The sequence below is a fragment of the Mixophyes fleayi genome, chromosome 4, assembly GCF_038048845.1.
Source record: "Mixophyes fleayi isolate aMixFle1 chromosome 4, aMixFle1.hap1, whole genome shotgun sequence".
NCBI classification, from domain to species: Eukaryota; Metazoa; Chordata; class Amphibia; order Anura; family Limnodynastidae; genus Mixophyes; species Mixophyes fleayi.
The window spans coordinates 142,888,528-142,904,410 of NC_134405.1; the positions used below are offsets into that span (position 1 = coordinate 142,888,528).

At 43.2% G+C, this 15,883-nt stretch overlaps 1 protein-coding gene across 3 annotated transcripts in view; it reads right to left on the reverse strand.

Annotated features, from left to right (window-relative positions):
* LOC142152178 (cadherin-related family member 5-like) overlaps positions 1-4,335 on the reverse strand; it is a 49,969-nt gene extending 45,634 nt beyond the window's left edge. For 2 of the 3 annotated variants that reach the window (XM_075208535.1, XM_075208536.1), the window contains exon 1: positions 4,189-4,335. The gene's annotated coding sequence lies outside the window, so the exon portion shown is untranslated. The remainder of the gene's footprint in view (positions 1-4,188) is intronic. The other variant, XM_075208534.1, reaches the window with a different exon arrangement.
* Positions 4,336-15,883: the final 11,548 nt, after the last annotated feature.

Genomic DNA, 15,883 nt, shown 5'->3' on the forward strand with positions numbered 1-15,883 from the left:
TGCTAACAAGAACAGAACCTGCCTCTTTGGGTCACTGACCAGACCAGATACTGTGAAGAAATATGAGGCACAGAACCCTAGTACAGCACTAAATTGAGAAATGTGCCCCTCATAGGTAGGTGATGGCTCAAACTGGACATCCCCAGCAGGAGGCGGCTCAGATGGGAGACCTTCGGCAAGAGGCAGCTCAGACTGGGCACATTTGGAGGAGGACACGGACCGGGCGGGCGACTTGGCAGGAGGCCCGGATTGGGCAAACGACTTGGCAGGAGGCCCAGACTCTACAACACTGTGAGAAGCCTCAGAGCTGTCACATTAGTAGTACTGAAGAGGCCACTGACTGGTATTGACACAACTAGATTGGGAGGCACGGAGTCTAACACCCCCCCGGTATTCACCAGGGACCCCTGCAAGGAGGTATTGTTCTTGGCTGCATGAGGTGTGCAGGTCGCGGTTCTCCCAACTAGTAACCAATGCAATGGAGCGGACACAGGATGGCAGGATAGCTAGTGCAAGACAGCAAGACAGCCAAAACGAGGTACAAAAGGGAGTTACCAGAAGAATGGTCAGAGTAAGCCGAGGTCAGGAACTTGCTGAATCACAAAGCCAAGGGATAGTCAGGAAACAAGCCAAAAGTCTGCAATGGTAATAAGCAAACAGAAGTAGGACACTGGAACGCTGGAGACTGGAGAACCAATACTCTGGCACCAAATTGTTGTGAGGAGGTGCCAGATATATCCTAACCTGGCCCCTGATTGGTGAAAGGAGATTTTCGGCAGTCAGATGCACCTGACTGCCGACATGCCGGGGGAGAGAGGTTACCTGTTGCCTAGCAACGGAATGCGGCTTACTGCGCATGCGCACTGCGTTACCCGCAATTGTGTCTCGTTGCTAGGCAACGGGACGCAATTCAGCAGAGAGGCAGGGGTCTGTCCCCAGCACATATGCACAGTGCAGGGACGGCGCCTCACAAGAGCGGAAAGCACTAAGTGGCAACTTGGACTGAACCGCATTAAGTGGCAACTCGAGCTGAATTGCATTAAGTGGCAACTCGGGCTGAACCATACTGACTGGCAACGGGATGCGATTCAGCAGAAAAACAGGCGTCCAATCCCGGCAAATATGCACAGTTCGGGAAGGGCGCCTGACAGTACCCCCTTTCCTTCTTTGCTGACTAGAGATCTCTTGTCTCAAAAAAAAGAAGACAATCTCTTGGAAAATTCATTGATAGCATGGATAGCACTTTGAGTCTAAGATTTTGAGTGGAAAGCCATACCTTATCCTAAATATGGAGTACAGGGATGTTCTTCCAATGGCGATCTGCAAAGTGTTTGTAACGGTTCCGAGAGTGTTGTAACTTGATTTGCACCTGAGACCAGATTAAGGAAAAATTGTGAACCAAATCTTGAGCTGCTGGTACGGTCAAGTACAGTCAGGTAAGTCCGAGAAGGTAGGCAAAATCGGATGTCTCCCAAAAAAGGTGAAAAAGGGGGACATGCCTGTGGATTCATGCAGGTGGTTATTGTGGTAGAATTTTGCCCAAGGAAGTAACTTACTCCAAGGGGATTGTTGTTTGAATGTAGAACTCCAAATCCTGGTTGACCCGCTCAGTTTGACCATTTGACTGGGGCTGGTATCCTGAGGAGAACTTTAGATTGATTCCCAGAAGATGATTTGCAAATAAAACCTTGTTTGAGATTTTCAGAAATGTATTCAGACATAGCCTGGGTCTCTGGTACAGATAAAGTAATAACCCTGCTCTTGCCTGGCATCAAATCAATGGCACAGTTCCAAGGATGATGAGGAGGAAGCGATTCCACAGTGTCTTTGCTAAAAACATTGAGGATTCAGAGTATACCTTGGGGAGAAGGTCACCGGAAGACACAGCCCAACAGGAAATGACTGGCTTACCAGAAATAATAGTTGTCAAACAACGTGATTTACAAGAAAAACCCCAGGAGGTAACATGGGCATAATGCCAATAGAATTGAGGAGAATGTGTCCTTAGCAAGGGTAGACCTAAAATAATAGGGTTAATGGATTGCGGGAGAACTAGAAACTTAATCCATTCTGAATGGAGAGCTCCTACCATCAGCCGAACAGGAACGGTGATGAAGGTGATAGAACCATTAGAGACTCAGTTTCCATCTACTGCGGTAAGCGTCAGCGGCTGAGGCAAAGGCATAGTACTCAAACGGAGCCGAGACACCAAACTGGAAGATATGAAGTTCCCTGCGGATCCCGAGTCCACGAATCCAGACAGAGGTTGAGGACCATCAGAGGAAAAAAGAGTGATTGCCATGAGAAATTCAGGTTCTTTCTGTCGAACAGGGAGAGGAGGACTGGGATCCTAGGCTGACCTCCCTGTTTTTCCTAGGAGGTGGCGTTTCCTGGTGTCTTGGGACATGCAGAGAGTAGATGTCCAGATTCTCCACAGTAAAGACATAGCCGTTTCTTCAGGCGTCGATACCTTTCCTCAGGAGATATACGTGAACAGCCAATTTGCATGGGTTCTTCCGTGTAGCGAAGTTCAGATGCTAGAGTAGTAGTACTAGTCATTATTATTATTATTCTAATGGTATTTGCAGAGGTTCCGTCTGATGCAGTTTTAGACACCTGATTCTTACCAGTACCACTGTTGTCTATAATACTTATCCTAAATACCATAATGTCTGGTTACATTGATAATAATTGTTGCAATTCTACAGAGGTCTTTCCTGTTATTTTCACAACCTTCATTCATTACTTAGTGGGAGAATGAGATTAACTGTGACTCCTTATTCATTAAATTCACAACTGCCTTATACATAAACACCCCAATGGCTAATTTAATATTTTAAACTATGTTTTAGAGTTCATAAATGGTATTCATCCAGTTATTTATAGTTTGAATCCTTTTATTTAAAGTGACCCTATGTTTCTACTCTATACTTATTCTCATTGCATTTGCACATATATTTGTATCGGTGATTCTCTCTCTGAAGTGATAGCACCCCGACGAATTTGTCACATTGTGTGCTAGTTGTTCCACTTATAGGACCTGTATTTGCACAGGTAAACCATCAGCATACTTGAAGATACATAGGTATATGTTTCACAGTGAATATAGGTAACATTATTGGGAACATGCATATGAACCAGTGGCTAATTCCTTAAAAATGATAGCACCCTGATGTCTCTACTGCATCGTATTTTAGCTGATCTAGCTGTATAATCTCCATGCACACCATTCAATAGACAGTGCTATGTTGGTTTCTTTATAAAGAGAAACCTATGCAGCAGATTCTCTTATTACAATGTGCATGCACACAATGATTACTTTTCCTGATTCCTTTATAGGAGCACTATATACTACATCTGTGATAATCTCCGAAAGGCTGCCCACAGATTGATGCTGTCACTAATGACTCGTTATCCTGTGGATTAGAATCGTTAGTGCTGTAGACTTGTCACCCCCTCCTGTGTGTTGACTGAGCTTGACACATAGGACTCCTGTGTGTGTGACAAGATCATCTCTAGGCCAGCACTGCACATGTGATAAATGAATGGTAAACCAGGGTTAGTAGGGATGCTGACAGCACTCTAATATATTTAACTGCTTTCCTTTTCCTAACAGATTTGGATATAAACTGTCTAGGCTAACAGGGAGCAATAGTAAGGAAGTTATTAATAAGAAAGAAGCCTGTTGTTGCATATCATTCATCCAAAACAAATAAACCAATAAATAACAATACATACATCATCACATAATATCAGGGAATCTCTGCCAATTCTTATGAAAAATATGCCAAATAGTTTAGAATGTACAAACTTTTTAAAAAAATATTTCAAGCCTAGGGCAGCTAAGTGTAGAATACTCCAAATGGTAAACCATACTTATACAGCAGTATAATGAAATTAATTGTATGTTTCTTTTAACCAAAGCAATTCTGATATAATAACAAGGATATATGGAAACCTCATACATGACAAACAATTTCTGTCCTGTGTATTGTGGAATCTGTCTTGCCTACATTATATTGTGTGGTTAAAGGAGAAACAAAATATTTGCATTGGATTCAAGATCCAGTATCAGCTGAATGGTACTACAGGAATGAAAATGGCATTAAATTAACTGGTGGTGTATTGTGGTGCACATTGCAATATGAATTAGTCCTAAGCATTGAAGTGAGCATGATAGATACTTACTATTGTACTTTTCAATGATCTGGGTGAAGGTGGCGGTCTTCTGGTGTTCTTGGCATGGCCCGACTTGGTCACACTGTGGTGTTATCCATAATTAGGTTGGAGGGTCAGATGGGCCTTTGAACAGAGCTGAAGAAAGAAGCAGAAAGGAGAAACAGAGCTCAGAGAGCTTAAAGTAATACCAATGTGGGGAGGGAAGAGCATCTGCTAAGAAAGAGGAGGAGGGTGGGAGCCATGGAGGAAGGTGCATAGTGTACAATTAAAAGGTAAGGAAAGTGTAATGAAGGAAGAACAATGAATATTGCTGTTTGTAAACATGGGTTAAACCAACATACATTAAGGGACTGATGTAGAGTTGAACTTAAAGATGCAATCTGCATATGAGCAAAAATGTGTGGGTACACTTGTGCTGCCACATGTGTCTTTTGAGTTGCATGCTTCTTAAAATATGTGTGAGTTGGCACTTACACAAAAGAGAAAGACGGCTTGGTGTGATGACGTCTTCCGGGGCGCCGCCGGATTCTAAGTTGTTTTTTGTTTTTTTTTGTCCCCTGGCCACAGCACTGCGGCACCCCTGGGAGCCGCGGAGCACACTTTGGGAACCGCTGACATATGGAGATTATCCAGTTGATTAATTCCAGTTATAGTTGTAAACATTGACCAAATTGATATGTAATTCTAAACATTCTGGCACAAACTCTGAATCAGATGGACATTAGGGTCTGCTTGGCTAGGCACTACCCACAAAGAGGCGCAGAGTCTAATGGAGATGGAGGTTTTCGCCAGGGATCCCCACAAGGGAATATTTACTTTGTGGCCCTCTAGTGGGTGACAACCAAGACCAGGTGTAGAGCCCAAGAGCTACGGCGGGAGAAGAATACAGCTGGTTGGAGAAGCGCTGACAACAAGGTAATTTGGATAGGGGGTTCAGAGTGCACAGGGGTACACTCGTCTGCAGTGAATTGTAGCACCAAGGTCCTGAAGAGCTGGGAAGCCCTGATGCAGGATTTGTGGAAGGTGCGATGGTCTGCAGGAAGACACTGGAGTCCAGGTAACCGATAAGATAAATCAGAGGTACACAGGAGTGCAAAGGTCTGCAAAGTGGTGTAGCACTGAGGTCCCGAAGAGCTGGGAAGCACTGGAGCAGGATCTGTGTAAGGTATGACGGTCTGCAGGAAGACACTGGAGTCCATCATCATCATCATTTATTTATATAGCACCAGCAAATTCCATAGCGCATTACAATTGGGAACAAACATTAATAAAACAATACTGGGCAAGACATACAGACAGAGAAGTAAGAGGGCCCTGCTCGCAAGCTTACAATCTATGGGACAGTGGACAATCTATGGGACAGTGGACAATTTATGGGACATTCCAGGTAACAGATGTAGCAGGAGTGCAATGGTCTGTAGAGTGATGTAGTGCTGAGGTCCTGAGAGCCGGAAGCCCTGGTGTAGGATCTGTAGGAGGCGCGGTGGTCTACAAGAAGACACTGGAGCCCAGGTAACAGACAGGGCCGGACTGGCCATCTGGCACTTCTGGCAAATGCCAGAAGGGCCGATGGCCAGATGGGCCGGTTGCTAGCTGGCCGGCCCCATCGCTCAGCACACAGACTGTCATGCCAGAATTCAGCATGACAGTCTGTGTGCTGAGCAGTGGGGTCGGCACTACACTTACTTCCTGGTGTGGTCGCTCCTCCCCTCTCTTCTATGAATGGCTCTGGAGATGTCACATGGGACGAGCACCATGTGATAGGTGCCGTCCCATGTGTTAGGAGAGGCTGTACAGCGCGCTGCGGAGCGCACAAGGTAAGAGGGAGGGGGTAGTTTGTGTGACACAGGGGAGCTATATGTGTGACAGGGGAGCTATATGTGTGACAGGGAAGCTATATGTGGACAGGGAAGCTATATGTGGACAGGGGAGCTATATGTGTGACAGGGGAGCTATATGTGGACAGGGAAGCTATATGTGGACTGGGGAGCTATATGTGGACAGGGGAGCTATATGTGTGACAGGGGAGCTATATGTGTGACAGGGGAGCTATATGTGTGACAGGGGAGCTATATGTGGACAGGGAAGCTATATGTGGACAGGGGAGCTATATGTGGACAGGGGAGCTATATGTGGACAGGGGAGCTATATGTGGACAGGGAAGCTATATGTGGACAGGGGAGCTATATATGTGTGACAGGGGAGCTTTATGTGGACAGGGAAGCTATATGTGGACAGGGGAGCTATATGTGTGACAGGGGAGCTATATGTGGACAGGGAAGCTATATGTGGACAGGGGAGCTATATGTGGACAGGGGAGCTATATGTGTGACAGGGGAGCTATATGTGTGACAGGGGAGCTATATGTGTGACAGGGGAGCTATATGTGGACAGGGAAGCTATATGTGGACAGGGGAGCTATATGTGGACAGGGGAGCTATATGTGGACAGGGAAGCTATATGTGTGACAGGGGAGCTATATGTGTGACAGGGGAGCTATATGTGTGACAGGGCAGCTATATGTGTGACAGGGGAGCTATATGTGTGACAGGGAAGCTATATGTGTGACAGGGGAGCTATATGTGTGACAGGGGAGCTATATGTGTGACAGGGGAGCTATATGTGTGACAGGGCAGCTATATGTGGACAGGGGAGCTATATGTGGACAGGGGAGCTATATGTGTGACAGGGGAGCTATATGTGTGACAGGGGAGCTATATGTGTGACAGGGGAGCTATATGTGTGACAGGGAAGCTATATGTGGACAGGGGAGCTATATGTGGACAGGGGAGCTATATGTGTGACAGGGGAGCTATATGTGTGACAGGGGAGCTATATGTGTGACAGGGGAGCTATATGTGGACAGGGAAGCTATATGTGGACAGGGGAGCTATATGTGGACAGGGGAGCTATATGTGTGACAGGGGAGCTATATGTGTGACAGGGGAGCTATATGTGTGACAGGGGAGCTATATGTGTGACAGGGGAGCTATATGTGGACAGGGAAGCTATATGTGGACAGGGGAGCTATATGTGTGACAGGGAAGCTATATGTGTGACAGGGGAGCTATATGTGTGACAGGGGAGCTATATGTGTGACAGGGGAGCTATATGTGGACAGGGAAGCTATATGTGTGACAGGGGAGCTATATGTGTGACAGGGGAGCTATATGTGTGACAGGGGAGCTATATGTGTGACAGGGGATCTATATGTGTGACAGGGGAGCTATATGTGTGACAGGGTATCTATTTATTTGTGTGACAGGGTATCTATTTATTTGTGTGACAGGGTATCTATTTATTTGTGTGACAGGGTATCTATTTATTTGTGTGACAGGGTATCTATTTATTTGTGTGACAGGGTATCTATTTATTTGTGTGACAAGGTATCTATCTATTTGTGTGACAGGGTATGATTATAGTGTAACAAAAAATAACACAGAATTTACTGACAGGCGCCAATAAAAATGGGATCGACAAAGTTAAAAAATATATAAATCAAGCTCTGAATGACAATGAATACAAATTACCAAAAAAATAACCCCCCAATTAAATATCCAAAGAATGACCTTTATGATTAAAGTGTGTATGTTTGTAACAGTATAACTATAGTATGTGTGTGTGTGTGCTGAGCAGTGGGGTCGGCACTACACTTACTTCCTGGTGTGGTCGCTCCTCCCCTCTCTTCTATGAATGGCTCTGGAGATGTCACATGGGACGAGCACCATGTGATAGGTGCCGTCCCATGTGTTAGGAGAGGCTGTACAGCGCGCTGCGGAGCGCACAAGGTAAGAGGGAGGGGGTAGTTTGTGTGACACAGGGGAGCTATATGTGTGACAGGGGAGCTATATGTGTGACAGGGAAGCTATATGTGGACAGGGAAGCTATATGTGGACAGGGGAGCTATATGTGTGACAGGGGAGCTATATGTGGACAGGGAAGCTATATGTGGACAGGGGAGCTATATGTGTGACAGGGGAGCTATATGTGTGACAGGGGAGCTATATGTGTGACAGGGGAGCTATATGTGGACAGGGAAGCTATATGTGGACAGGGGAGCTATATGTGGACAGGGGAGCTATATGTGGACAGGGAAGCTATATGTGTGACAGGGGAGCTATATGTGTGACAGGGGAGCTATATGTGTGACAGGGCAGCTATATGTGTGACAGGGGGGCTATATGTGTGACAGGGGAGCTATATGTGTGACAGGGAAGCTATATGTGTGACAGGGGAGCTATATGTGTGACAGGGGAGCTATATGTGTGACAGGGGAGCTATATGTGGACAGGGGAGCTTTATGTGTGACAGGGGAGCTATATGTGTGACAGGGGAGCTATATGTGTGACAGGGCAGCTATATGTGGACAGGGGAGCTATATGTGGACAGGGGAGCTATATGTGTGACAGGGGAGCTATATGTGTGACAGGGGAGCTATATGTGTGACAGGGAAGCTATATGTGGACAGGGGAGCTATATGTGTGACAGGGGAGCTATATGTGTGACAGGGGAGCTATATGTGTGACAGGGGAGCTATATGTGGACAGGGAAGCTATATGTGGACAGGGGAGCTATATGTGGACAGGGGAGCTATATGTGTGACAGGGGAGCTATATGTGTGACAGGGGAGCTATATGTGTGACAGGGGAGCTATATGTGTGACAGGGGAGCTATATGTGGACAGGGAAGCTATATGTGGACAGGGGAGCTATATGTGTGACAGGGGAGCTATATGTGTGACAGGGGAGCTATATGTGTGACAGGGGAGCTATATGTGTGACAGGGTATCTATTTATTTGTGTGACAGGGTATCTATTTATTTGTGTGACAGGGTATCTTTTTATTTGTGTGACAGGGTATCTATTTATTTGTGTGACAGGGTATCTATTTATTTGTGTGACAGGGTATCTATTTATTTGTGTGACAAGGTATCTATCTATTTGTGTGACAGGGTATGATTATAGTGTAACAAAAAATAACACAGAATTTACTGACAGGCGCCAATAAAAATGGGATCGACAAAGTTAAAAAATATATAAATCAAGCTCTGAATGACAATGAATACAAATTACCAAAAAAATAACCCCCCAATTAAATATCCAAAGAATGACCTTTATGATTAAAGTGTGTATGTTTGTAACAGTATAACTATAGTATGTGTGTGTGTGTGACAGGTTATGATTATAGTGTGTATGTGTGTAACAGTATAACTATAGTATGTGTGTGTGGGCCGGTGTATGACCATAATGTGTGTATGGGAAGCTCTTAATATAATGTGGGAGGTAGGCTGTTAATCTAATAGGGAATTGCAGGTGGGGGCTAATTATTGGGTGCTATTCTATTTGTGGGGTGAAGATGGGGGCAATTTAATAGTGGGGCCTATCAATTTCAGATGGGGTGATTGGATTTTTAATTTAATGCTGGGGTGCTTTGGAGAGAGGGAAATAGTTTTATTTATTAAATGGGAATACTATTTAATGTCAGGGCTAGTTGGAGGGAAATAGATGTATTTATCAAATGTGAATACTAGTACTTTAATGTTGTGGCTGCAGTGAGGCCTAATTTTAAAACATGGATGCTATATTGATTTAACACCAGGGCTAAATTTCATCTGCTCATTTTTTTCTCCAAATAGGGCATCCAACATTCCAGGATCCAGACAAGCAGCAACTGATCTAAAGACACCAGCAGCCACAAGTGGTGACCATGACAAGACAGGTAGGAGAGACCAGGACAGTCTGCCAACTGTTCTGAATTTGATGGGTGACTGTCCCACTTAGTCAGGATTTGGTCTGACTACAAGGACAGTTGGGAGATATGTCCTGCTTCACACTGTACTGCTTGTTAAGGCAGAACTGCGTGCACCTAACAGTAGTGCACACTGTATTGCCTTTGTATTTGTCAAAAATTTGTCTAATAGCCAAATTGCATCATAGGAGGCCCCCTGACTTAAGTGCCCGGGCCCCCCGAGCCTTAATCCAGTTGGTCAGCAGGAGGATCTGTGCTCCGTCCCGGACAGGGCACAGCCTGCAGAGCAAGCAGCGGAGCTCTAAGTCTCACGAGATTTATTAATCTCATGAGACTAAGAGCTTCCCTGCTCACTCTACAGGAATGTCAGCAGCATCAGAAGCATAGATAAGTACAGTGGGCTGGGGGTGTCATAATGTATCTGGGGGGGGTGGCGTAATGTGGATGGGGAGGGTCTGATAAATGTAATGTTTTATTATAATGTATGTATCAACGCACCATTTTGACCACGCCCCCAACATAATGTAGCTACGCCTTTGGCGGCACCGCCACTGCACTGCGGCACACATTTTTTTTTCCAGCTTATCAACAGAGGTGGGCCTGTGTGCTTTAAATGCCAGGGCTGATTTTTAGTCCCAGTCCGGCCCTGGTAACAGATATGATAAATCAGGAGTACACAGGAATGCAATGGTCTGCAGAGTGGTGTCGCTTTGATGTCTTGAAGGGCTGGGAAGACCTGATGCAGGATCTGTAGGAGGCACAACGGTCTGCAGGAGAACACAACAGCAAGAATGGGAAACCAACAAGAGCCAGAGAAAGGAGCGTCTTAACAGGTAGGAAAAACTGAAGATCTGGCATTGACAAGTTGCTATATGGACAGGTGAACTTTAGTCAGTCAAAGTAAGGGTGAATACAAAGCAAAACATTTTCTCCTCTGAACACAGTGGAGGTGATTCATGAATGGTATAGCATGGATGCTCAACAGTGCAAATACAAATTTGGACTTGCTGTGTATCTTAATGTGCACAAATGCACTTACATTTTCGCCAGGGTGCATAGGTTTGCAATGCAATATGGCCACATTTGCGAACTGGAGGAGTTTGCAAAGCAGATGAATTTGGCAATTGGTAAAATAAGTCCAGTATTTTGTACAGGAAATCTTAAATCATATGATCTTTAACTGTTTTATTTTAATTCAGTACTTTAGCAATGTATTATGTAGACACTAGAGGTCTCTTCAGTACAACACTGTGAAATGTCTGTCCTAGAAAACATGTGTACTTTTTTTAATATATTCATTTCCTACTTTGAGTGCAACAACTCTCTGAAGGTTATTTACAAAGTGGAAAAAGGTACAGCCCATTTTTCTTATTAAATGCGTAAATAAGCTCATTTGTTTGCTAGGTGTATACATTGGAACATGCCCAGTGGTGTTCCCAGCAATTCTGTCATAGCATCTTAAATTACACACTTTTCATCCCACCATCAATATTTGTATGTTATTTCGGAGTACTTGTAAGACAAATATTGCAAGTTTAAGCATAATAAGATCTATTAACTTGGTAAATATCACTATTTTAATATTTTTGCCTTAAGAAAATAGTTGCCTCGTTATAGGGACACAACTATGCGTGCCAGTATTATTTGATGATCAACTGCACAGGAGGTGCTATTGGGGCATTTGGTATTTGATAATTGCCATCTTTGAAGTTCGACTACCGAGCAGGCATGAATCGCAGCATTTTTAGCGTGCCCCCATGAGCAATTGCATAATGACAGAGTGGGGTTCAAATGCCAACATACACCGTAAATTGCATTGTGGAAACCCCATTCCGCCATCAACTTTTCTGTAAATTGGAGAAATGCTCCTTCGAGCTCCATCAGATGCCATTCCTTGGTTACATCGTATCTGGATCTGGACTACAAATGGACCCAGACAAGGTCAGAGCAATCTTAGAATGGCCTCTTCCACTTGGGCTGAAGCCTATTCAGCGATTCCTTGGATTCGCTAACTACTATAGACGCTTCATCCAGGGTTACTCCACTATCGTGGTGCCTACTGTGGCCCTAACACGAAAGGGTTTGAACCCTAAATCTTGGTCTTCAGCCGCTGTAGAGGCTTTTGACTTCCTGAAAAAAGCCTTTGCCTCAGCACCTATCCTCCAACAACCGGATACCTCCTCCCCTTTCTTCCCGGAGATCGATGCTTCCGTTCGTGAGAATCGTGACACCACTTAGCTTTGGGGCAAGCACTAGCATGTCTTGCGCTTGGAGAGGTGGGTCAGAAGTCACGGACATGTGGACAAGGAGAAGTCAACCACGCCGCTTAGAGATACCCCAGATATTGACTTACATGTATCTTAAAAACAATAAGATATGCCTTTTAGGAGCTGTATATTTGCTTATTCCAAAGGGTTTCAAATTGATACTGACTGTATTTTTGCGCCAGAAGTATCTAAATGCTAAATTTGCACATATCTTAATATACATGCAATTAAATTACAGTCACAGAAACACAAGTGTATGGACACATTTTTGCATGTATGCAAAAGTCACAATCTTACGTTTAGCTCTAAATTAGGCCCTACGTGTAGATTCCAATATAAAGAGCTCCACAGTTTCTTATATACTCCAAAAGAGAAGCATTTTGACATTGGATGCTTGCTAGGATAAACGGATAAACTATATTACCACTGCTGCTTGATCTTTAAGTGCTCATAAATTGTCTTGCGGAGTTGCCATGGTCCTCAGCAGTGTATCTATTGAGCCACCAATGTCCTGACTCACAATAGCATAAATGATTGTTTCTTCCAATAAGAAAGACTCTCCTCAGTTAATGAAAGTTTGGAGACCCAGGATTCGTTAATCTATTCCTTTATCTTCTGCCCCTGAGCATGGTATAGTTCTATCAAAACAACTACATTTGTGCATGCCTTATCTAAGCGATCCCCCGTCTTCTACTCTCCATCCCCCTTTCTTCCACTTAAGATGCTGGTAGCTATAAATCTCTTTTCAAGCTTTATAATGGATTATGTCTGGTTTTGATATGTCTTTTGAAATGCAATATTCCATTCGCATATTATAAGCTGTTGAATTTTCAAAATTCAATAAAAAAATATGAGCGTAATTAAACGCAACCTGAACGCAAGTTGAGTTTTTAAAATGAGCACGGAACTTGAGCGTACGTGCCACCATCTTCAAATCCAAGTGGATCTCAAGATCCGTTTCCTTTTGATTCTGGTTATAAGTACCCTCTGCCTAAACAGTACTTGGCGTATGTTAACAGACAGAACAGATTGCAGGATATGCACATACATTTGTGCAATATCAAGTCCCATCAGAACGCATGCAAGAAAAAGATATTTAAAAAATTACCAACTCAATACTATAATCATTAATAAAAATGTGTTTTAAAAAAATATATATATATATTTTTTACATTAAATACTGTGGCAAGAGCCCGCTACTGCAGAAGCACACGCGTACAACTTCTACCTTTTTAAGGTTCTTTATTGTCAGGATGGTAATAATGTTTTGACACTGTATACTTGCACAGCAATTATGGAGACCCTCAACGCTTACTATACATAGTCCAGCTCTCTGTCCAGATCAGCCAGCTAGCCCAGCATTGATCTCCCTGAACAATGAAACAAGCAGGGTTTTATACCTGACACCCCTCCCACAGGCCTAGCTTGATGGGCAGGTGACACACCCACCTTCTCTTTAAAAGGAAACGCCCATCCCTGGCTCTGTTTAGACTATCAGACCCACCCTGTCTGTTTGCTGAGAGGAAGCAGCTTTTAAATCATGTAAGTAAACCAATTTTAAACTACACATATGTTTTTACCTGGTTTAATCTCCACCTAGGTACATAACTGTGCCAATGTTTTACTCTACTTCCCTGCTTTCTCTGCATATTGCCAGCTAAATGCCTCCTTTTGTTACAATACATATATCAGGATGTTCTTAATGCGTACTGTACATACAATACGTTTATATATCTAATCTTCCTTTTTCATACTTATTTTCTATTCTATCTAGTAGCACAAATATGTGTAGTTTTAATACAAAGAATTTTAGAGTTGAGTCCAATTCTGTGACCTGAATGTACAGATAAAATGTGAACCACCAAATTGTGCTCTTACCAGGTTAATTTGAGCTGCAACTTGACAGCATTTACTGGCATTTTAAATATGCATAAATAAATAAAACCGCGGTGCTCATACACAGTAAAAAGTAACAATTATGCTAAACTCTACATGAGGCCTAGTTTATTCAAAAGAAGGTGTGATTTAAGACATATACCATAATGGGTATGTTGCTGGTATGTGGGAAGGTCACTTCAGATATGCATGGTGTGCGAAAGGGGAAATTTATAAAGGGAAAATAGGGAGTCGAGATAACCCTGTCTCTCAACTCCCTTACAAACTGACCATGGGTATTCTTTAATGCAGTGGTTCCCAAACTGTACACCGCGGCTCCTTGGGGTCCCGCAGCGATCTCACAGTTTTGCCGCGGCCAGGTCTGATGGTAAACAAGGCGGGGGAGTATTTGGTAATTATTTTGGTTTAGGGGTGCCTTGAAAAAATTATGGAGACCCTAAGGGTGCCTTGAACTGAGAAAGTTTGGGATCCACTGCTTTATGGTATAAATGGACAACTTTATGGGCAATATAATATGTAATATCTAGTAACCTGACTCCGTTTGAGTTGCTATGCTATGAAACAATGATTTATGTCCTTTATAAACTATTGTTACCTACAAAACAAACCTCTACTCCAACATTTAAACTTCAATGGGAGGCTTATCTAGGCAGGCACCCCTGGAGAAGGTTTCTTGATCCATTATAAGGGAAAGATTCTCAAAATCTTCTATTACTACTAACATTGATGATAACTCATACAAAACATGTTATAGATGGTATCTGGTTCCCAAGAGACTACATAAAATACATGGTTCTGTCTCCTCCTCAATGCTGAAGGGATTGTGGTGGCAGAGGTCTATTTTCCACATATACTTTCCTAAAATAGTGACTTTTGGGTTGATTAAGATTGAGTGACAAACATCTCCATCAATATAAGCCTATGTCCCTTCTTCCTGGGCCTAACAATAGATGGGATGGCCACACAGATAAGTTAGCAGTTCAGATTATGAACAATGTTTAGTGGTCACCCTCTGGAAATGCTGCAATGGGGAAAAAAAATCACAGCATACCTCATTAATATATCTCAAAAATTCACCCAAACTAGATGCTTATGGTATCTCCTCAACAGATCTACCTCCCAGAGCACTTCAACCCAAGAACTGTCAGAGCTACTTGTCTGATGCCATGCACAAGGTTTCCCACTAGTGCTTGCATAGACATCCAGAGGTCCCAACTCAGGAACCCCCTCCTCATCTTCATGTACCTCACCTATCTTAATCCCACCATAAACATGAGTTGCATCCTCACATGTTATTACCCATGCATGCAACAGTCACTGCTAACAACTACTTACATCCAATCATCAAATAATTTCAACCTAATTTAATGCATATGATGCATGTATTTTTATGATCTTTTTAGTACCACTTCACTAGTACTTGCTATGACATGTATAATTGCTTAAAAATAAATAAATAAAAAAGACAATTCATCAGCCATGTTTAAAATGAATGTACCCATTTATGTCCAAGTGTTTCTACCCCATTGAAATAAATGGGAAAGTTCTGTCTGTGGGCTACTTATAGATTAGTCTGACATTTGGAAACCCTTCTGTCCCCAAAGTGGGGAAATTAACACTCCTGACTTTACTAATTAAATCAATTATACATATTCTACCTCTATCCTTATCACTGAGAAATTGTTAATTGTCAGTGATTGTGTGATCTTTTGAGATTTTTTTCTAAGGTTTAGAAAACTGGTGATTTATAGGTTGATTTACCATTCATAAAATTGATGAAAATCGACCTATAT